Source organism: Grammomys surdaster, unplaced genomic scaffold (assembly GCF_004785775.1).
Source record: "Grammomys surdaster isolate TR1022 unplaced genomic scaffold, NIH_TR_1.0 266, whole genome shotgun sequence".
Lineage (NCBI taxonomy): Eukaryota > Metazoa > Chordata > Mammalia > Rodentia > Muridae > Grammomys > Grammomys surdaster.
This window is the reverse complement of record NW_021604707.1, coordinates 4553259-4576108: the sequence shown is the minus strand read 5'-3', so window position 1 is coordinate 4576108 and position 22850 is coordinate 4553259. Positions and strand designations below refer to the sequence as shown.

Sequence of the window (22850 nt, the reverse complement as noted above, 5' to 3'; positions counted from 1 at the left end):
TAATAGAGACCCCGACATTGATAGATATAGACAGGTAATAGAGACCCCGATATTGATAGATACAGACAGGTAATAGAGACCCCGATATTGATAGATATAGACAGATAATAGAGACCCCGATATTGATAAATATAGATAGGTAATAGAGATCCCGATATTGATAGATATAGATAGGTAATAGAGACCCCGATATTGATAGATATAAACAGGTAATAGAGACCCCGATATTGATAGATACAGACAGGTAATAGAGACCCCGTTTCCTAAAATGCTACTCATCTCACGTTAAAGCTTTCATATAATCAGGGGCATTTTAAAGGTTTTTATTATTAAAAACAAATTAAAGGGACAGAATTTTATTTGTAAATATTTTAAAATAAATTTATTGGTTGATTGACTAAGCTGCTGTATTTCCCGTTCCTTAATTATGTGCACGCAGGGACTGGCAAGATGGCTCAGAGGGGAAAGGGCATCTGCCACCAAGCCTGACACCCTGAATTTGATTCTAGGTGTCCCACATTCTACATAATGGAAGGAGAGAACAGAACCTTTCAGGTCTGTTCTATAAATAAATAAATAAATAAATAAATAAATAAATAAATGTAGTAAAAACATTTTTTAACAAAAGAACAAAAGCATGCCTAGGCAGAGAACAGGACCATGGCTCAGTGAGTAAAGACAATTGTTACACAGCCACACTGAGTTCAAATCCTGGAATCTGAGTAGAGGTGGAAGGAGGTAACCACCCCCACAGTAGTCCTCAGACCCCCAGAGCCATGCCACAGCATGCACACCTATATGCATGCATCAGTATTTAATTAAAACAAAATATTCAGAGAGCACATTCTCTAACTTAAGACTGGAGTTCTCTCTGCAAGGAAAGAGAGAAAGAGAAAGAGAAAGAGAAAGAGAGAGAGAGAGAGAGAGAGAGAGAGAGAGAGAGAACCTCCATAATTTCTCCAGCCTCAGAATTCTATAACAAACATTTTGTAACTGCTCTACCTAAAGGAAAGAGAACAGGGAAGTCTGCCATGCAGCTCTCACCTGTCACAATGTATCTTGTCACCTGTCATAATGTATCTTGCCTCATCCTTTGCAAACGCCAAAACTGCACTGAAGAAAGAGGAGAGCAAGCCAAAGACCTTACCCTAACACTGAAGTACAGTGTTTCCACGAACAAGGCAGAGTTTACAACTACTCATGAAACAAACAACAGCTATTTACTAAATATGAGACATGAAGTTCATGGTGTCATTGTAAGAGCTTAAATGAAGGGAAACCCTTCACTTTATACTCAAAAACAAAATCTTTGTAGAAATTTGCCTGGCAAACACTTGCTCTATAAGCGGTACCCACCACTTCAGGGTTAAACCGTCAGTGAGGCATCCATGGAATTCTGCAAACACTGTCAGAAATGTGTATATAGTGAAAACAAAGTTCTTCTCGTGACTTAGGAGTTATCTTTAAAAAGAAAATGACTGAATAAAAGAATATTACCCATCTGAAAACCACTCAGGTGAGAGAGAGCAAGCTGGATTTAATTCATCCATGCCACGTGCCTGTACAGAAATACCACCCAGAACCACATTAATATATGCAAAGAATACACGCTAATAAATGAAATAAAAGCAAATGATACTAGTTTTCAAAATTAAGGGTGGGGGAGAAAACCACTCAGGTCTCCAGCACTCCAGGAATCTACATTTGAGGCACCGCATCACACCACATATCCAGCACTCCAGGAATCTACATTTGAGGCACCGCATCACACCACGTGACTTCCTCCTTTCTCTCTGCTCATTTCATTGCCAACATAAGCAGCTCAGGGGAGAAGCCCAGATGGCAGGTGTGGGTGTTCCAGAACATCAGATATTGTTTTGTTTATCTGAATTACAATCTTGGCTCAAACGACCTGGGGGTGCAAATAAAACATACTGCTAATTAAAACAACCAGCAGCAGTACTAATAAAACATCTAAAAAAGCAACTATTTTATAGAGGGAAGCCTTTTAGGAGCTTGCCTCCTAACCTCGGGATACAGAACAACCAGCATGCCATTAAAGCTAGCTGAGGTATCCCAGTTTCAGCTGGAGGAGGATAAAAAGCAATGTAAATCTGGGGCCAGGCAGAACCAAACTTGACATGAAGGCATCATACTTGCTTGACAGACATCTGCAGACAAACACCCAGCCTACAGAAGAGCAAAGAAGCCACATCCTAACACAAGCAAATGTGATGGTGACTTGCTGAAATTATACTACAGCCATCACCTGCCAGGTTAAAAAGGAGCCATGGGTTCAATCCACAGCCCTGGAGATGATGGTGAGGAGACAGGGGAGAGAGGAGAGAGGTTTAAACCGCCCATGCATGAATGCTAAAATCTGCCAAGCAAGAATATTAATTTTTTTAACTAAGAACAGTTGTTTGCTATGATTGTTTGATTCAAACAAGACAAAAGCAAAAAAAACCAAGTAATTTGTAATTAAAAGAAGTAATTTCACAAGGAACGTAGCTTCAGAAGCAATCACTTTATGTCTTGGCTATCTGTTTTGTTTCTCACTTTATTCCACGTCAGTATAAAATTATTGCTAAAAACCAAGCTGGCTTCAAGATCAGTGCTAAGAAACAGCTAAAGACTTGGGCTTCCACTGCCTTAAATCACTATATAACAGCTCAATGCCACTCTTTATGTAACAGGCTGCCCAGTTTCCCTGACACACACACGACTGATCCCATGTTGGCATCACTCCTTTCCTCGGAAGAACAGGTGTCTGCCGCTCACAAAGAACCAACCATACCACAAGCCCATCCTACACCATCATGCTTGTCTTTCCCGGCATCCTTCAGGGAAGCTGGAGGCTCAAAGGCAAGACACTTACCATACCCAACCCTACACTCAACTTAAATAAGCCCCCACTACCCACTTAATCTCCCTACACACTGATCTGAAATTTCCAGTTTTTTTTAAACTTTCCTTACTCAACAATACCCTTGACATTTATTTCCAGCTTGACTTCCCACGTGTAAAAATTGTAGCTGAAGAGACATCTCGAAGGGAACATAGAGCCCTCACTTTACCTGACCTGCCACACTGCAAGAGGAAGGACGAACCTAGGCTAGGTTATCTGGGGATGAGAGTATGTCAAAAATCCTTATCCCTTGCACTCACCTGTACATGAACCAGCTCTAAAAATAAAGGACTTTTAAAAACCATTTTCTGGTGGGCCCATTTAACCCCTCTGTCAGCTCCATGATGGAGGAATCTCTTTATCTGTTCTGCCCACCACTGTAAGCCCAACTCAGGGAAGAAACTGTCACAAAGTAAGTCCCCATACACTTGATAAATGAATAAGTGTACAATGCGGGACAGTTACTTGACAAAATACTGATTTCCTGTTGTTTTAAAAAAAAATCTGCTAAGCCAACCAGAAATGGTAAAAAATGGTTGAACATTAGCAGAGAGCTAGCTGCTTTAGAGAAACTGTGCTAGTGCTCTGTACCTTACAACTGAACTGTCTTCTAATGAGAATCTGTATTTTCTTCATTACTTGTTTTTACACTGGTGTTTGCTTACCTATTTTATATCGGTCTTTAAAAACCCACAGCCATCATTTTCATACCACACAATTTAAAACCAGGTGCATATAATATGGCACTGAGAAAACCCAGAGGCCAGAGACTCAACGAAGGGCGCACCTGAATCACTAGTCTACAGAAAAGTCACCAGGAGGCTCAGAAACAGCAGTGGATCCATGGAAACCTCAACATCAGGATTGCTCGTAAGGCCTTGTAGATAAATACACTCGGTCCGTGTATGATATATCTTTATGTAGATATTTATGACATGGATCATCAGTACAGGGTGAAAGCAGGATTTTTATCACACACAATGGCCAGGTTTCCGATATGAACTGTATAGCCATAGTCACGAAGCAGCAAGATCTCTAGAAGACTACATTAGTACACAAGAGAAACAGTAACTCACACATAAAATTTCAACCACAGTAAATGTCTCACTCCTATTGACACAGTGTGACTAGAATACGCCTATAATTACCAGGGCGATCTCTTTTTACCCACACCTGCTTTTCGGTCTTGAACGTGGCATACAGCTGAGGAAAACCAAGCATAACTTACAAGTGAGGATATGGTTGTTTTCTGTCAATGCAGGCTGCATCAATCAGTTGCTTTATTTAAATCAAACTTCATTTTCATTAGTAGGTATGAAGTTGGGATTTAAAATACTGTCTTTAGATCAGAGCTAAAAGAGAAAGACTCAACTGTTTCAGTCAGTAGTCCTTGGCCAGTCTTTATGGCTCTCCCACAGAGGTAACTGTGGGTTACGGATGGAGTGGGTGGGACTACCACACACATCTTCACAACTTCAGGTAGAGAACGATGTTAGGAGAGGAAGCAAGAATTTTGTTTTCAAAAATACAAGACGTGCATTCCCGAGATTATAAAAGCTAAAATAATCTTGTAAATGCTGCCCAACTCCCAAGCCACAGGTCTGTATCCCTACAAAAACTCTGTAAATGCAGTATAGCCAAGCTTTATTCTCTTTTTTATAGGCCCCAAAAGGCTATCTTAAAACCTGTGCTTTGGTAGAACTGTGGTACAATGTTTCCTCCAGAGTCTAAACTCAATACCACTACAAAAATTACTATGCTTCTCTGCAAGCATGCGCGCCTGGCTTTCTGTGTGTGGTGGGGGTTGGGGAGTGGGGGTGTAGCTGGACCCAACGCTCTGCACAGAAAAAAATGCAGGTAGAACTTTTGACATCTTCTAGTTATACCATGTCAGTAGGAATGAGACATGGAACCTATAGACCAGACCTATAGATGGAGGCCAGCATCTACACTCCATAGCCAAGATACGCTATTACAAAGTTTATAATGATTATATGGTTATCTGGTTCCTTATAATGAGAAAACAAGGAGTTGAAAATGCCTTAAAGCCAAACATTTCCAAATTTAATTTTATTAGTTTTTTTTTCTCTTTTGTAAGTTAATCCCATTATACTAAGGAATATATAATATCAAAGCAATCCACGTTAAAGATGTCATGCTAGGAAGCAGGAACTCAAGTAAAGGGGATACACAAAGAGCGACACACACGTGTATCATGCACAAGGCTCCGGGCCAATCTCCAGCACCAGAAACAGTATAAAGTCAAGTTACCCTGAAGACTGAAAACTAAGGCACTAAAACTACTTAACTACTTTACTCACCTAAGATATGTCATACATATTAATACATATCACTATAGATAAAATTATATCAGACAGTTTATACTTGGCAAATACGAATCCAAATTAGTATTCATACTTGGTCAGTTTTTTTTTACTTTTTAAATTAAAACAAAACAACAAAACAAAAAAACCTCACGGTCCTGCATCATCAATCACGAGGAGGGTCTGGTTCTGATATTATATGAGCCCTGTCAGCCTTAATCAAATCGCCTGCCAGATCGTAGATAAGTAATGACTTGCTTAGGTTAAGCCAGGCAGAGTTTTCCTTCTGCAGTATATACATCTCCGGAGTGAAAATAAACAGCCTCACACCTCACTCTGGGAGCCACACTGGGCAGTGATTACAACTCAGCTTTCTCCACCAGGGGAGGAGGGGCAACTTCGAACCCTAAGGATTTCTACTTTTCCCTTTCTTCTCAATCAGTTTAAACCATGTCACTAAGCAGTTAAGGAATATTTTTGATGATCTATACCAAAATAACACACATTAGACATGGTGAAATGGCTTCAACCCTGACTTCTGTCTTAGCCAGCATTACAAAACAGAAATTGTTAACAACTGTCCAGAGTGATACTGCCCACAAAGTTTGAAACCCCACACTCACGTGACTAAGAGATGAAAAGCAAAATTTGGTCCCAATATCACCAGTCACATTTTAGATATAAAGAATACCAGAGAATAACTGGTAAAACCAGAGGCAGAACATACCAATCTAGAGATTGTATTTGTGCCACAATCAAACAATCAAGAAAAAAAATGAACTTTACCTCTAAAACATCCCCTTTGTATTTGCTTTTACTATAGGTGGGAAAGCCTTTCAAAGATAACATTGTAAAAGAATGTCTGAGCATCCAAGTATTTTCCCTGCTCCAAAGTAAAAGGTTAGAAAGTCAGGATCCAGGCAGGGATATAAAATACAAGACATCAGGGAGTTGATTTTAGTTTCGCAAAATTCATTTTAGTGTTTCCTGCCAGGCCCATCGACTATAGAACATAGAAATTGTGGTTTAGAATTATCAAAGGCAAAAAAAAAAAAGGACTCAGAATCTTTACAATTTTCATCTACTAAGGACATACAAATTGACCTAAGTCTTTAAAAAGAAAGCTAAAAATTCCAAATAACGTTCTTCCAGCATTCAGCTGGGAGAGTTTGAAAGGCTACCTGACTCTGAGCTGGATCACAACTTTTGCATCTGATACCAGTGTTCATGAATGACCGTCCTGATTTCCTTGCTCACAGAAACTCTACTATCTCATACATTTCTGATTAGCAGAGACAGAAAAGACGGCTGTGAAATGCTATGTAAAGTGGAAAGGGCTCTGCTGAGGTTATTTAAGGATCAGCATCAGAAACACAGGGAAGGAGAAAGGTATTCTATATAAGGAATAAAAAGAACCACAATACAAGAGTTTGTAATTGCTCATGGGGGAGGGGGGGGCTGAGGACAGGGTGTCTGTGACTCCTCCTGGGCCTGTCTGTGCATGCAATGACCAGACTAGGTCAGTACCTCTCCTCTCCAATCTCCTGGAGGCACCATTCTTAGAAGTCTGCAGGGCACCCCAACAGACAAGAGCCTCGCTCGGCAAAAGCCATACTTCACTCCTTTGCCATCCTACTATTTATTGTCAGATTCTCCAAGTGCACAGGCAGCATTCACTCTAGGTGAACTGAGACACAAAAGAGGCTAGTATTTCTCAGTGAATTAGAAAGAACTTTTATAAGCAAATGGGGACCTTGTTTGCCTACTAAATGTTAAAGCGCCCCTTCCCCCCAACCCCCACCTCACCCCTGCCCACCAAAACCCTCACATTTCGACATGAAGAGAAAAAAAGAACCGTATTTGTACAAGAACTGCTCAGAACGGTTTCTCACTCTGGGTTGTTGAAGAACTATAGAATTTAATATATGGGACCTTCCTGTTTTGATTCCATGCCCCCTGCTAACATCTGATTCCAACTAATGAAGTATGTTCTCACAACTCTGTGTGCCTGCGTGTGTGTGTGTGTGTGTGTGTGTGTGTGTGTGTGTGTGTGTGTGTGTACAGCTACCTAAGAAAACAAGAATTTAACCAAATGTTAGTTTCTGCTTATGGGGCCAACCACGTCCTTATCTCTCCCCTAGTAATCTACTATATCGAGAAGAAAATCTCAAACTAAGAAATAACACACTGAGAGGCTCCTTTAAATAATTTTTAGGATCATTTCCAAGGGTTGAGGAGGAAAGTTCACATTTAGGAAACCCACTTGGGGAGTTAACTAAAATATTCCTATTAACATTAGTAATATGCACATAGTCAAATCCCTGAACTAAAATTTATTTGAGGCCACAAAGGCCTGATAGCAAACCTCTGCAAGCTGCATTGTATAATTTAAAACCCCATTGTGGCCGCTGCCATAGCAACAAATGGGAAATTATTCTAAGACCTAACCACTATGACAACAGTTCTTTTTAAAATACATCCTCAAACACAAAAGAAATAACAAATCATGACAATTGTGTTTGCTAGCTTAATAGGAGACCGTGGCTAACAACCAGGGTTACATTGACTCAAAATTAATGTTAGCTAGCCGGGAAATTCAGAAAAAAAAAAGAAGAAGAACTTAACTCAAATACATGATGAAATTTATATGAAAGGCCTATAGATAATGACAGAGCAAGGTTAATAAAGTTTATTTTCAGGGCAAACTCCAACTAAAATACAAAATAATTTAAAATATGGTCACTAGAGCTTAGAACCAGGACTGGGGAGAAAATGGATCCGTCTTATTTTTGTTACAGCCTCCAAAGGGACTTGTGTTGTCTTGTAAATAAAACTACACCGGTTTAGAAATTAGAGCAAATCGAATCAGAAGATTGCTTGAAAACAGGTCTCAGAGATGCACATGTACAGAACTGAGTTAGAAAGACACTTAATCTACCTGCATCATCTCAGCAAAAAATGTGTGCTTCTCAATACAAAATAATGAGAACTTCCTCCTTCATGAGCCTCTAAGGCTTTAAGGAAGACTAGAACAGTTTCCTTTACAATGGAATCTTAGAGCCCCCAGGAACCCCACCCACCACTCAGGAGAGAGTTGGGAGTACTGCCACAAGTCAAAGGCTTGCCTGGTCATATAAGATCCTGTCCTGAAAATAACTGGCCGTTGGTTCAGCCAGCAGAGGTGTTTGTACACAGACCTGAAGACCTGAGTTCAATCCTACATCCCATGAGGTATTAGAAAATAATAGTTGTCCTCTGCCTCAATGTATGCCTCAGACACGGCTCCCCCATACCTGCACACACAGACACGGAAACAGACACACAGAATCACAGGCACACCTAATACACACTGTGATGATAAAATAATAAAGTGGGAATCCCACAGCAGGATGTAACTATGAGGTAAATCTTCAGTGGGGTGCCACTCGAGTTTTTAAATGTATTAAGAACCTAAACATTTCTTCTTGGCATTTTCTAATCCCAAGGTCAACTGAAGGTAATGGTCAGATGCTCAAACAGCAACACCTAGAAATCATCTCCATTCCTGCACCCAGCCTTCCCTTCCCCGCACTCTGCCACATGCACCCAAAGCCGTCAGGTTGCCAGCTACATATGAGATGCCAAGCCAGGAGGCGGAACCCCTTCTATGAGTGCAGGTTCCTGGGGCTCCTCTCCTGCCCTCCGAGTCTCCATCATGACAGGAACATGGATACTGACTGATAAGTCCTTCTGTTCCAGTTAAAATCATTCACTCCCTAGTCCTTCTGCCTGTGAATCACTGTGTTGTTATTTTGTTATACACACTCCCTGAGGCCAAAATCAGGAAGAGAAGCCAAAAGAAATGGGCAGGGGGAAGATGTCTTCCCCCATCACGATGCTTTTTCTTTTTATTGGACTGAAAGGGGGCTGCCAAGTTCTGACGTCACTAGAGCAATCTCGTGGCCTGATAAAAGTACTATTTCATCCATTAAACACTCGTTTCCCTTGCCAATTTTACCTCCGGCCAGGCGATGTCTACAATTACTCACCGAACAGATACCAAATTATTATAAAACAGAGAATACTAATTACTGCTGCTCTGATACCACAAAAGCCTAGTAAGTGTCAGAAATTTCCCTGGCAAATAGACAGAAGCCAGGATGTATGTTTTCCTATTTACACACTCAAGGGAACCCCTGGAATAATAACCAGTCAAAACACAAACAAGCGAAACATGACCTCAGCTCTCAGGAACTAATGATGCTACACAGAACAAAGCATGTTTTAAATACACAAAATTGTTCAACTGTTCAAAATAACTGACATAAATCAGAGTGCCAGCAGCTGTTCCTGACATCTACCTATATTGTTGTTGTTTTCTGAAACTTCCTTCGATCTCCGTGAACTCCATGAACGGGAGCTATGTGATCTTTCCTTGAACTTGGCATTTAAAATCCAGGATGCCACTTGATTTTTATAAGAAGAACTCCGTGTGGGAATCACTCAATGATCTAGAGGGAAGAGCCTAGCATCCCAGGACCCCTCATCACTGAGACAAAACACCTCAAAAAACAAGAGAGACTCACTTTTGGTACATGACTTAAGAGGTTTTGGTCCATGGTGATCAACTCCACCTCCACAGGCCTGAAGTGAAGCAGAACATGGCAGTGGATGCCTAAGACACAGGAGTCTGTGATCTCAGAGCAGCTAGAAAGCAGGGGAGAGAGAAAAACAGCCCAAGAACTCTATTCTTCAAGGGCATGTCCCAGTGACCTACTTTCCTCCAGCAAGGTCCCGCCCCCTCTCCGTAGGAACCATTCCATTAATGAATTAGCCCATTGATGAAGCTAGCTTCCTCATGATCCAATCAAACCTTCAAACTAGAATTTTATGCTTTACATTCCCCTAAGAATTCAAATGTACATCAGGGTTTTCCAGGCAGAGTTGGTAGGGATGAGAATGGGTGATGGTGGGGGGAAACTGCATTGTCCTTACAGGGCAAGCCTGACAGCAGTGGATACAATGATGAAGTAAGTGTTAAGACAGTCCCAAGCTGGGGAATGTAACTCAGGTGGCAGAGCGCTTGTGTGGTAGACATATAACCCTAAGTTCTATCCCTGGAACCCCATAAGCCAAGCATACTAGCACATACCTGGAATCCTACCACTTGGAAGGTGGAGGCAGGGAAATCATAAGTTTGTGAGTTTGAAGCCAGCCTAGTACCTAAGAGACCCTGGCTCAGATAAGGGGGCGAGAGGAGATCCAGAAGCATGGTACATTCACAGAATGCCAAGCTGGGGATGCCAGAAGCACTCCATGTGACGCTGACCCCACACACCCCAAAATGATCTGAGCCCTGGGGAACGCAGCTCAGCGGCAGAACATTTGCTGGTGTGTATGAGCCCTAGGTTCAATCCCTAGCACAACAAACTACAATCTTAAGGGGCGGGAGAGATGGATCATCGGCAGGTAAGAGAACTCACTGCTCTTGCACTGGACCTGAGTTCTGATCTCACGACTGTTGTCAGGCAGTTCACAACGACCTGTAACTCCGGCTCCAGGAGATCTGATGTTTGCTTCTGTCTGCATGCATTCCCATGCATATATCCGCTCATGGTTTAAAATAAGACACGTAATTATAACAAAGGAGAACTTTTAAAAATGTCAGAGACTGGAGGATTTTTAAGGGGAGCGGGCACGTGATCAAACTTAGGGTTGAGGGACACCATTAGGTGAAAGACAGATGGTTTGATGACAGGAACGTGGTGACATGGTAGTAGCTGCTGAGGAAAGGGTCATGAAGTTTATTTCTTTTGGGGTTTTATTTTGGGGGATCTCCTTACATTTTTATCTGCCCTCCTGATTTTTGGAATGGAAGCTGGAGAGATAAGGCATACCTACAGAGAAAAGACCATGAGTGAGACCTGCATCCAGGGACTGGAGAGGAGGGAGGGTAGCTATGTGCCCACATAAATATAGGACTGTATGTAAGTTCTTGGGATGGAGTCAGCTCAGCAGGTCAAACTGCTGGCAGAGCAAACCTGGAGACTGAGATTCCATCCCAGAAGTCACCGATACACACACACACACAATCACAATCACAATCACCATCATCATCAATTAAATTTAAGAGTAAAAACTAAATATTCTTTCCCATTCTATAAGAGAAAAAATATTACTTCGATGATTCAAGATCACACAGTACTGTCAACTATCCTAAAAAAATAATTATTAACATGAAATGCCATTTTGTAGATAGGAGTTATACACACAGTTAAGAATAACTGTAGGGTCCCGACCCAGATAGTTTTGTTGCTATACATCACTGGAGCTGACCTTTTACCCTCTATGACTTCTTTTTTTCTCTCTCTCTCTTGAAATTAAAGTGTAGAAAATTCTGGATGACAAGAGGAGTATCTGATACTCTTGACCTCTAATTTGTAAGAGCAAATATGTAACTAGACTGACAGAAATACAGAAATACTATACCTGCCAAGAATATTTTTGATACTAACAACTCAAAACATTAGAAAACCCCATCTGACCTCCGTTTTTGCTGGTCTGTTTGTCTTTGTTTTTAAAGACCGTGCTTTTGTATACTGCTTAGGCTGACTTACAGGTGTACACGACCATCCGTGGTTCCCTATTCTCCCTTACACTAGTTTTATTAAGTCAGGAAGAATAACTGACATGATGGTTACTAATACCTTAGGAATCTTACTTGAAATGCAGAGAGCAGGCTTAGTAGAAGCAAGCTTAGTTTGGGAAAATGTATTGATTTGGGAACAGGATACAGTTACCTACTTTGGAATCATACTGTGACAAGTATGTGGCCCAGCTTGGCACAAAGGCTCTTAGAGGTCACTGGTCCAGTCTCATACCCACGATACATCATCCTTGGCATATACAATTAGAACAGACGACCCACAGCCTTTCAAACATGCTGCACATGAGGTAACTCTATTCGTTGGACAGTTCTTCCCTTTGGAACATAATCTACATCTATAATTGCCCCTACAAGAAAAGATGGAGGCTGAAGAGATGGCTCAAACTGCTGTTAAGCTGGAGAGACGGCACTTGTCGCTTCTGTAGAGGACCGGTGTTTGTTCCTAGCACCCACATGGTAGTTCACAGCCACCACTGGTAACTACAGTTCTAAAGATCTGACAAGGGCACATGCATACATACACGCAAGCAAAACATTCATATCCCAAAAAAATAAATCTAAAACATAATTTTAAATAAATGAGTCACACATGGCCACGACAGCTGTCCCCAGATCTAATGACATCCTAGCCATAACGGGGCTCCTTGGGAGTCAGGGGGATCCTTTCCCACTCCATGGCTGTCTGTGAAAAATGACCTGTGTCAAGGAGCTATGAATAGAAAGATTTAATAAACTTACAAATGCTGAAAAATACAATGTCTCCTGGGGGGGGGGGGGGCGGCATGGAAGATTGGCTAATGTCCAAGCAAAACATCCAGAAAACCCTCAATCAACATTTCTAATAACATAGTACAAACGATTCCTCTCAACTACAGTTCCCAACAAATTTTGGAGACAAAAAAACAAACAAACAAAAAAACCTTCATATCCATTGCTATCACTTTGCTTTTTGTTTTACTACTTGTGAGATAAATTTCATTCCCCATATTAAGGAATTTCAAAGAGCATAAACAGAGAGTCTGGATGTACGGAGATTGTTCAGACTGGGTAAAACTGCTCTCCACAACAGAACTGTGTGGCCCTGTTCTTCAATGTCTCCCTGGACCAGAACATTTTAGCTCTACTCCCCTCAATTTTTGATAAACTTTCTTTTAAATTAAAAAGCAGTATCTGCACACAAGGCCACGTCTATGTGTGTCTAAGTATTCTGTAGTTACATTTCCGACTCAACGAGCAGGACACTATAGTGGAGCTGGTCATTATTCTTGCCAAATTCTAAGTATTGATCTGGGAGCTTCAGCTCAAACATGAAAATCATAAGCTATCTCATATACTCCCTTCTCTCCTGAAACTCCTTCTTTTACCAATAAAAAAAAACAAACAGAAAATGAATATATTATCAGAGTATTTGATATATGGAATTAGAAACAAGGGTCACTGAGTTACCTCCAGCTCAGTTTTACATAAAAAAAAAAAAGAAAAAGAAAGAGGAAAAAGACGCTATGGTTATTTCTTCTAAAAGAGCCACTGGGATCTGGTTCTCCAATAATGTGTAAAGAAATGTTATTCTTTTTTATTTTCTGCCAATATACCCCAGGTGCCAATAAAATAAATTTCAAAACACACTAAAGACCGTAACAACTTGAAACACATGAATGTACTGCACACAACAGCATGGGTAAACTGCACCGGCAGAAGGACTCGTTCAGGAATGTAGCCACTGCATCACTGTACTTCACCAAGTTCAAGAACAGGCATAGAATCCCTACACCAAGACTGATGAGCACAGCTGTTGCCTGCAGGGGGAGAGGAAGCCTGAGGAAGAGCCTTCCTAGGCAAAGTAAATGCAACTGGAGTGCTTAGTGGTGGGACAGGTAACCGCTTACCTCATGTGCTCACCTAACAGTTCATTTGACTACCTGAGTATACCTTTGCCTGGATTGGAAAAAGCTCCACACATTGTTTCCAACTGCTTTCTAAGTTTGAGATGTAAGTTGAACAACTACTTAGCGGATGAAGTTGTAGCAATTACACGGGACACATGCATTGTTACAAACTTACAAGACTTCCTCCTTATTTAGAACCTGAAAGGAATCACTTTTGGACTGAAGTGACACACAAATTGATCCAGGAGGAATCGATAAGAGTGATAGCAGCTAACGGTTACAGAAGTTTTACTATCTGTCAAATGTTTTACTTTCATCTATTCATTTAATCCCATGGAGGGAAGATATTCTATCCATTTAATCCCCATTTTACAGATAAAGGATCCAAGGCTAGGTCAAGACCATTGCCTAAGCTCACAGAAACAATAAGAGTAGCTGAAAAGCGAGTTCCATGTCAACCCCTTAATCCAATTTCTATTACAGTACCATAAAAATAAAATCCACTGCACAGCTTCAAGCAAGGAAAGGAGCAGAATGCATTAATAAGTTCAATAACGTAACCAGCTTACACATCCTTTTTCTCTATTAATAAAGGGCACATCCTTGGTCTTCAAGGATTGAAGCACCAACTCATATTCCAACTCACATACAGCAGAACAAAGTGATCTCTAATGGTGTTTTGTTTGTCTGTTTTTTAATTATCTCTGGCCATCAAAATATATCATACAGCAACTAAACCGTGAAGGCAAACAGGCGCTTACTTCAGAGTTTAATCTACTTCTTAAAAGGCATGTCCAGGGTGATGGCGGAAAGGGGGTAAAACTGTTCTCGAAGGGGATTCTTTATGTTCTAAACATATGGTATTGTAAGAACCTGGTACAGGGCTACATAGGAATGGGAAGAAAAGAACAGGCACTATGTACATGATTTTAGTTAGCAATAAAATATGTCGCAGCAGCCATCAAACATGTCGCTGCATTCTAAATGAGCTGAAAACTGTTCACATTGTGAATCACATTCCCAGAAGATGAGAATCAATTAACGATACCACCCACAAACTCCAACCAGTCCTCTGTGAAAAGTACACAAGACGTGAACTGGGCCAGTACTCTGACAAAAGTTGTTCCCAAAGTATATCGAGGGCAGAGGAAGAGGCGGGCAGAAGGAGATACACCAAAGCTTCTCCACAAATCTACTCCAGAATGGTTTTGGAGATTATATTTTCATTTACGTGGGCTACTGTCGAGTCAGAAGAGCAATGGCTCCAAATACTAGAAAGCCAACAGAATCGTTTTAAATGCTAACAGAAATGAGAGAGAAAATGAATTCAAACTCTATAATAAGAAGAAACAGAACGAGATTGTATGGAAACAAAGCTATAAACTAAAATATGCCTATTCGAACAAGCATTTCATTTCTGCACAGGCAATTGACTTGCCATAAAAACTTGACTTTGCTCTCAAATTTTCAGTTATTACACAATACGCTAGCCCTTAGAGGCAAAAGCACACTGTAATACACTTTCACATATTTATCCAAAGAGCATTAAAAAAAAACAAATACTTACCAAGGCTGCAAATATGTATACGCTTGTACTCAGAAGGAGAGAGCAGAAAGTGGCGTCTCTCTGAACTTACACTAGGGTTCGCTTCAGTGCTAAAGCACACCACCACCGCCAGCCCTGCCTGTAATAAAGTCTCCACTATAGCAGTCTGCCTTTGGGTTGGGCTTTTCTCTTACAAGATAAGCTGTTAAGTCATGCCTTGATTTTAGATCTGCTAACACATGGAGCCTTCTAATGCAGCCTGCTCTCCCTCCGCCCCCTCTACTCCCCCTCCCACTCAGTACTCAGCTCTGCTCCCTCTCCACACATACACACATACAAAAAAAAAAAAAAAAAAAAAAAAAGGCACTGCAGGGCAGAAATTCCTCAGGTGCTCGCTAATGGAATTCCCAGGGTCTAGGAGCCGCTTCGGGGATCAAGAGATCTCACAGCCCCTGCTGGGGTAAGGAGCAGCGAGTCTGTTCCATTTAATCAAATACAGCATGAGTTTTCAGCTCTATTCACTAGCTTGTCTCCAGGGCTCTCAAAAGGCACCAGGCAGCTAGAATCACACACATGTGGCTCTTTTAGGCAAGTATAATTAGTTTGATTTTAAAAAGCCACATTAATAATATCACCTCAGGACCATTATTCAAGGGACAGATGACAATGATACTGTATGTTTTAAGCCTTACAATGGAGGGAGAGTGCCCAAACAATGAGAGAAAACTTGAAGGATTTAAAAACAACAACAATAAAAATAAAAAAAAAAACCCACAGCTTTTCATTTCAATGTAACCAGGATTCCAGTATTTAAAAGTGACATTAAGTATATTCTTGTACCCCATCCCTTAATTTTTAACAGTAAACAAATACAGCCCTCCCCTCCTGTGCATAGTGGATCCAGGCCACCTACACAACAAAAGGTTATCCCCAGGAATGTTTGGATACAATATAAAAGTGTAAATAAAAACAATGTAATTTTTCTAATTCAATCTAGTTGAGTATAAAAACAAAACAAAACAAAAAGAAGCTCTTGGAAAATCAGTCATAAACAAAATAGCCAGATTATTAAAAAAAAAAAAAAAACAACTCTCTCAAAGAAGTACAGTTAGAGTTCAAATTCCTATTTGAATTAATTTCTATTAAATATTAATGTCATTAAGCTAGAGAACAACTATCTGGTAGGTAATTGTACAGTCCTAGCTAGAATTCTACATAGTCGAGATGCTGATCACATGATGTTAACTAATAACACACATTAAAACAAATTTTCTAACTCATCAGCCTTTGTATTTTTGATTTCACAAAGATAGTGTTTAATTCCTGAAATCATCTCCCAACTATTTTACTTAGAAACATCATCAGGCTTTAGTCTACACGTTCACCAAAGAAACAACCCCAGAGAACAAAAAAATCTACTGCCATTAAAAAGAAAAAAAAAAAAAAGGAAGAGGCTGTCTAGAGAGCCATGAGAGTACACACATAAAGTAGGAAAACAAGAGGAAAGCATAAATATTAACATATTAAATATTAACATATAATATTAAATTTTACCTGACCCTTGTGGAGCACCGCCCTATGACACAAGTTTCTAGCCCTGGGCACTGCTCTGTATGTGCCTTGATGACAGGAGAGGGTCCTATCTTAAAGTGAATTTAAAGCTTTCCACAAGAAGTCAAGCCACCTGCAAAATCCGCCAGAGCTAAGGGAGATGCAGGAAGTAACCTACACAAGTTAAGCTTAGTGGATGTCAGGTCCTCCGGTTCTTTGTACTTCCTGCTTGAAAGTCAGTGCTGTTTAAGTACTTTGCACAGTAGAGAGGCTGATGGGAACCACAGCAGTCAATCAAAGCATCCCTAGTGAGTTACTAAACAAACAATAGCAGAGCACCTCTAGCAACTGATTTTGCTAGGTGACTAGACCATTCAAAGGAAGACTTCCCAAATACAGTATCCGAGTTTTTGCAAGAAAGTTAAACAATATACATTTGTGTTTTATAGAAATATAAATGTTTCTCCTTTACACGCTGCCAAACACACACCCAAGGCACGTCTTTCCAAAATGAAACAGGTTTTCTCCATCCTTCTCATATAACTAAAAGTATGTGGCAGTTTACTTCAACATGTGCATAACAGAGACTGCAGTATTCAGTGCCTCTCTTTGAGTTGCTAAGAATTCTTTCGAGTTTAACACTAATCTGGAATTTTCTGAAGGTCTTCTTTCATCTTATCCTAAAAGTTCGACGAAAGTTAAGAGTTATTTAAAAAGTAACAATGTCTAGAATTATATTAAAATTAAGACACCTCTTCTCCAGCCCCCCTACCTCCTTTTGGCGACAGTTCTTGAGCTATGCTAAATGTCCATTGGGAATCCAAGGGGTACAGTGTCAGTGAGCCATGGACTCTGAATTAACTCAGCTTCTTTCATCATTCCTGGCATTGGCCCGAGACAAAATCTCACGTTACCTTTTAGTCCAACCTCCCGTTTCCCAAGGTGTCTGATTTTGGGCACAAAGGCTGTCTTTCTGTTAATGAGGTTCCCTACATTCGACAGCCCAAGTGGGGAACAGCCTGCCCTTAAAAAACACCTGCCACCCTCTGTGGTCCCGTTCAGGAAAGGCAGGCATTCTGTAGAGAGTTCCTTTCCCCCGGGAGTCTTCCACCTGATTTGGTGGCGTTAGGGGGAGAACAATAAAGCGAAGGGCAAGGGAGTCTATCTATCCCCCTCGGTGATTTATTACTGAAATTCCTAAAAGTGGAGAGAAAGCAACAAAGGTCCGAAGCTGCAGGCTGAAATAAATAGCGATGTATTTAAAGTATTTACTAAATGATAATGCGAGTCACAGAAAGCTTTACAGAAGAGAAGGAAAAATACACTCCCTGGGGCTGGGAAGTCACTGAGCCTGTGAAGGCAGAGAAAGATACATTGTGCAGGAAATTTCTCTTGCTTCTCCCTACACATAAATCACTGTCTCTCTCTCCCCAGCACTCTGCGGGGATTGAGAGGGAAGACAGAGTAGGCTCCCTTGGGAAAAGCGCCGGCGCCCCCTGCTCCCCGCTACGCCGCATCCCACCTGCCCCGACAGATCACCGAAGAAGACCTCAGCGTGTCACTGACACCTCACCCCGCCTCCTCTGGCGAGGTGGCTCTGTGCGCCAAAGGAAGCAGCGGTGAGCGGGCTGCGGGGCATCTCTCAGCTGCCTTTCCACCCCAGACCCCAGCGCTCTGCGGGCAAGCCGGCCTCCGCTTCCCCAGGACCTCCCGCTCCCGAGCCGCGCGGCCCCGAGCTCTCGACCCCGGGCCACCCTCGGGGACCCTGCCGAGGGACCCCCCGCACCTCTCCGCAGGGCTGGCTAAGCCCCGAGACCTCCTGCACAGCAGCCGGCTCCGAGAGCCACCCCCAGGTCATTCCCTCGCGCGCTGGCGGCGGCAGCGGCTGCGATCCGAACGGGCCCCTCCATGCACCGGGCAGGGCGGCCGGAGGGCGCGGCGCCTCTCACGCGGGGCGGGGGCACTGGGGCGGCGCGAGGTCCCCGTCTCGTACCGAGCCGCGCGAGCCGGGCACCCGGGCTCCGGGAGGGGAGCTGGGGGGCGGAGTCCCGGGGCGCGCCCCCGTGGCCGCGCTCCTCCCCGCGGAGCGCGCGGACGCCCGGCACCAGAGCCGAGGGAGGAGGGCACCGGCGGAGACGGAGGCGGGCCGCAGAGGCCGGGACTCCCCGGCCCGCGCCCCGCCGCGGGGTGCGCGCGCAGCCTGCCAGATCAGCGGCGGGCAGGGCCGTACCACTGCGCCGAGGGGGAACGCTCCGAGCGCGGGCGCCTGCGCGCCACCTGTCCCCCCGCTCCGCACCGACACCCCTGCAAGCGTGTGTGACCGAAGCCTCCGGTGCTGCTGACCCGGTGAGGACGAGCTGCCTCAGCGAGACACCGAGGCTCCCGTCAGACCAGCACTCACTCTCCCCTCACCTTCGCTCGCCCCGGAGAGGCGGCATTCCTGGCCCGTGCACCCTCTGCACGTTCCCGGGTTCCCGCCCATGCCTCGCCCCGCCCGCCTACCTTTGGAGAAACCACCTTGTGTTGCTCTTCCCTAGTGACCCAGCGGTTGCGATTCCAGCTCCCAAACACGTCCCTTTGCCTTTTCACAAATCCCTAGGTTTAGTTTCTTAGGGAGCTTCCTTGGCGTCCCCAACTCACCCACTTTACCTTCACTGGGACAGGTGACAACGTTCTGAGATTGGGAAAGGTTGTGTCGCCTGTTGCAAGCATCTTGCCTTTTGGCCCCGAAGTCTTCCCAGCTCATCCGTTGGACCTTCCCAGGTTATCTGAACTCGGTGAACATTAGTTTTCCAAATAGAAAGGGGGGTGGGGGACAATTCCTATTTAGGAGATGGTTGTGAAAAGCGTGGTTCCGGTATTCTGTGAGAATCACCTGCCACTCCCTGGGCGTCTTGGAATTGTAACTTTTAACAAGTATTATTATTAGGGTTTTTTTTTAACCCCATGGCCACTACTATTTGTTTAACTTCAAAAAGTTTTAATAATAATGATACACGGTGGTCACAGCTACTCCGTACTGAGCTTCAAAAGAGTGAACCCTTAACTTTTTCTTTTGGTTGGGGTGCAGGGTCTTCTGAATACCTCGGAGAGAAAATCAATATAAGAAAGAAAAAGAAAGAAACAAAATAAGCTTTAAATCTGGCTAACCCTTCTTTTTTCCATAGTTTTAAGTTATTTGGGTAAGGTATAGAATAAAATATTTTTATTCAGCAAAGACACCTTCCTATAGAAAAGAGAAGATTTAACATAACTAAAGTTTACACACATAGAATGGAGGTCTAGTAGTGTTCTAAATAATCCCCTTCATCCCCTGGACACTAGCTCCACTACAAACACTTCCGTCTTCTTTGGGGTTCAGTTGACTTTGGACACCTCCCACCCCAAAGTCTAACGGTTCTGTTCAAGTATCACTATGCCTGTTGTTACTCAGAAACAAAGCTGAGAGGCAGCCACAAGTTGTACATCCAGTTCCTCCGCCTGTTTGTAAATTGAACAAGCCATCTCAAACACAAAATAGTTTTTTCATTAGTGAACCATGAGTTCATTTGTACATGTATGTTAAAATTATTAAGTAATAACTCCATGCCACCACTAGACACAAGAGTACAGGGGAAAATGTTATGTTATCTCAAGCTTCAGAGAACTCACAATCTTATAAACAGACAAGTATGCACATCTTCCACGCAAGGAACCGTGACATACAAGGGCAGTGTAGCCAACTCTGTCTAGAGTTTAGACAGAGTTTCTGGAAAAAAAGGATTCCCAAAAGAAGTGATTCCGGGAACTAGCCTTAAAAGAGAGAAGGAACTGGCCAGTTAAAAGTGATAAAGAATAGAAAGATGGTCTCCACTGGGAGCACAGTGTTAAAGGAATGAAAGCCAAAAAAACGTAATACGGCTCAGGAAATTCAAGCTCTTTTTTGTGGCTTAAATTTAAGGAACCAGGCAAGAATTGGTGAAGGCAGTGCAGAAGGAAGCACAAGCCAGGTGACAACCCATGAGGACTATCCCAAGGATACAGGACTTACTTCCAGGCTTGAGGGAACCAATCCAGGGTTTGGAGTGAGAGAGAGGTATAATCAGATTGTATTTAAAGCAATCATCTAACACTGATACAGGAACAGGTTCGAGGGACTTTGGAAGCTTCCTGCTTTGTGTGTTGTCGTTTAATACCTTTTGTGAGGTATTGGGATGAAAGTGTATTATAGCTGGTATGTATAGGTGGAGGCTTTAGGGAGTGGTTAGGTTTGGATACTATCTTGGTGTCTATGAAAACAGGGAGAGAGACCAGAGAGAAACGTATATATACATTTCTGTCTCTGGCTACTCCATCCCTGTGCCTCCTCAGGACCCTACCTGATGAAGCCTTTAGAGACCACATTCCAGAGCCATGAGCCAAAAGACCCAGGCTGTGGTTCTTTGTTATTAGTAATAAAAAAAAGTATGGACTATTATGCTGCTTTAGAACCAACCAGGCAGCCTGATCAGAGGACATTGAACTAGGGCTAAAGTAATAATAATAATAATAATAATAAAATAGAAATGAAGGTAGATTCCAAAAACAGGATAAAAATTTGATGTAACTTGGACCATCAAGAACTGAAAAAAAAAAAAAAAACCCAAGGATGGCAATGGTCTGCTAGTTTTTGGTGGATTGTGGTCATGCTCTAACCCAGTGCTAACTGGGAAAAGAGAAAGAGCTGCAAAATTTTATGTTTCAACTAGGGATTGTACTCACCTATCATGTACAAGTCCCTGGGTTCAATCCCAAGCGCCATAGATGTGCACGAAGAAGAACACAAGTGTTATGAATACAATGACAGGTTCAATTCTTAACCTTTTGCATTTGGGATAACTTGTATGTATTAGTTACTACCCTTGCCGTTGTGATAAAAATACTTAACAGACTATAAGAAAAGAACTTATTTTGGTTCAAGATGTAGAGTGATTTTAGGTCATTCTAGCAGAAAAGGCATGACAGAGTGGCCCTGTTAGCAAATCAGAAATAGCAGGCTTGGGTCAGAACCAGAGGGAGACATAACTTTACTCCACCTCTGCCAGCTAGGCCAGTGTCCCAGTGGGTCCTCCAACCTCCGCAGAACAGTACTACCAGTCAAGGATTGAGTGTTCAAACACAAGACTCTGGGAACACATTTAACATTCAAGTCATAGTACTGTGGGCACCCCCCCCCCCACGCACAAGTTTCTACTTTTTGGCTAAATCCAAGCTAGAGGCAAATTTTAAAGTATACGTTAGGTGGTTTTCCATTATTATAGCAAATACCTTAATTAACCAACTTTAAAAGGGTGGGGAATTTATTTGGTTCACAGCATGGTTAGAATGAGAAGGGCCCCATATGTCTGGATACCTGGTCCTCAATTGGTGGAACTGTTTGGGAAAGATTAAGACTTGTGGCCTTGTTGGAAGAGATATGTCAAGTGGGCTTTGAGTTTACAAAAAGTATGTTTCCCTATGCCTCCTGTTGGTGGATCAAGTTAGGGGCTCTCAGGTATTCCTGATGCTATGTATGCCTTTGTTCTACCATTATGGTCTCTAAACCTCTGTAACTGAGAATCTTATTTAAGTACCCTCTGCCTTCATGTTTTTGTTGCTACAGAAAAGTAACAATGACAGAAGTTTACAGCAATGACTGACTATCGTCATTGCTACGGTCTTGTGCCAAGACAGCAAAATTCGTGGGCCAAGAAACAAAATTGGAAAGGGAAGACACTGGGGTTCCAGAATTCTCTTTTAAGCTTTTCTCCAGTTACCAAAAACTTGTCATTGGGTCCTATCTCTTCTTCCAGATGCTACTACCGTTCTTTGAGGGGCATCTTATATCCAATCTACAGCAAATATAGAATAGTGTTTATATCACAAAAGTTTAAGAGACCACTCAGGAGTAACATGGAGTTCTAGAAAGTTCTAGCTGGTGATAGGTCTTTAAACCTCCAGTAACTAAAGCCCCCTAATGAACTGAAAATAA

General features: G+C 42.3%; 1 protein-coding gene across 1 annotated transcript in view; it reads right to left on the bottom strand.

Moving 5' to 3' along the window:
• Cdon (cell adhesion associated, oncogene regulated) overlaps positions 1 to 18877 on the bottom strand; it is an 86050-nt gene extending 67173 nt beyond the window's left edge. Inside the window, exon 1 of the mRNA XM_028776188.1 lies at positions 18855 to 18877. The gene's annotated coding sequence lies outside the window, so the exon portion shown is untranslated. The remainder of the gene's footprint in view (positions 1 to 18854) is intronic.
• Positions 18878 to 22850: the final 3973 nt, after the last annotated feature.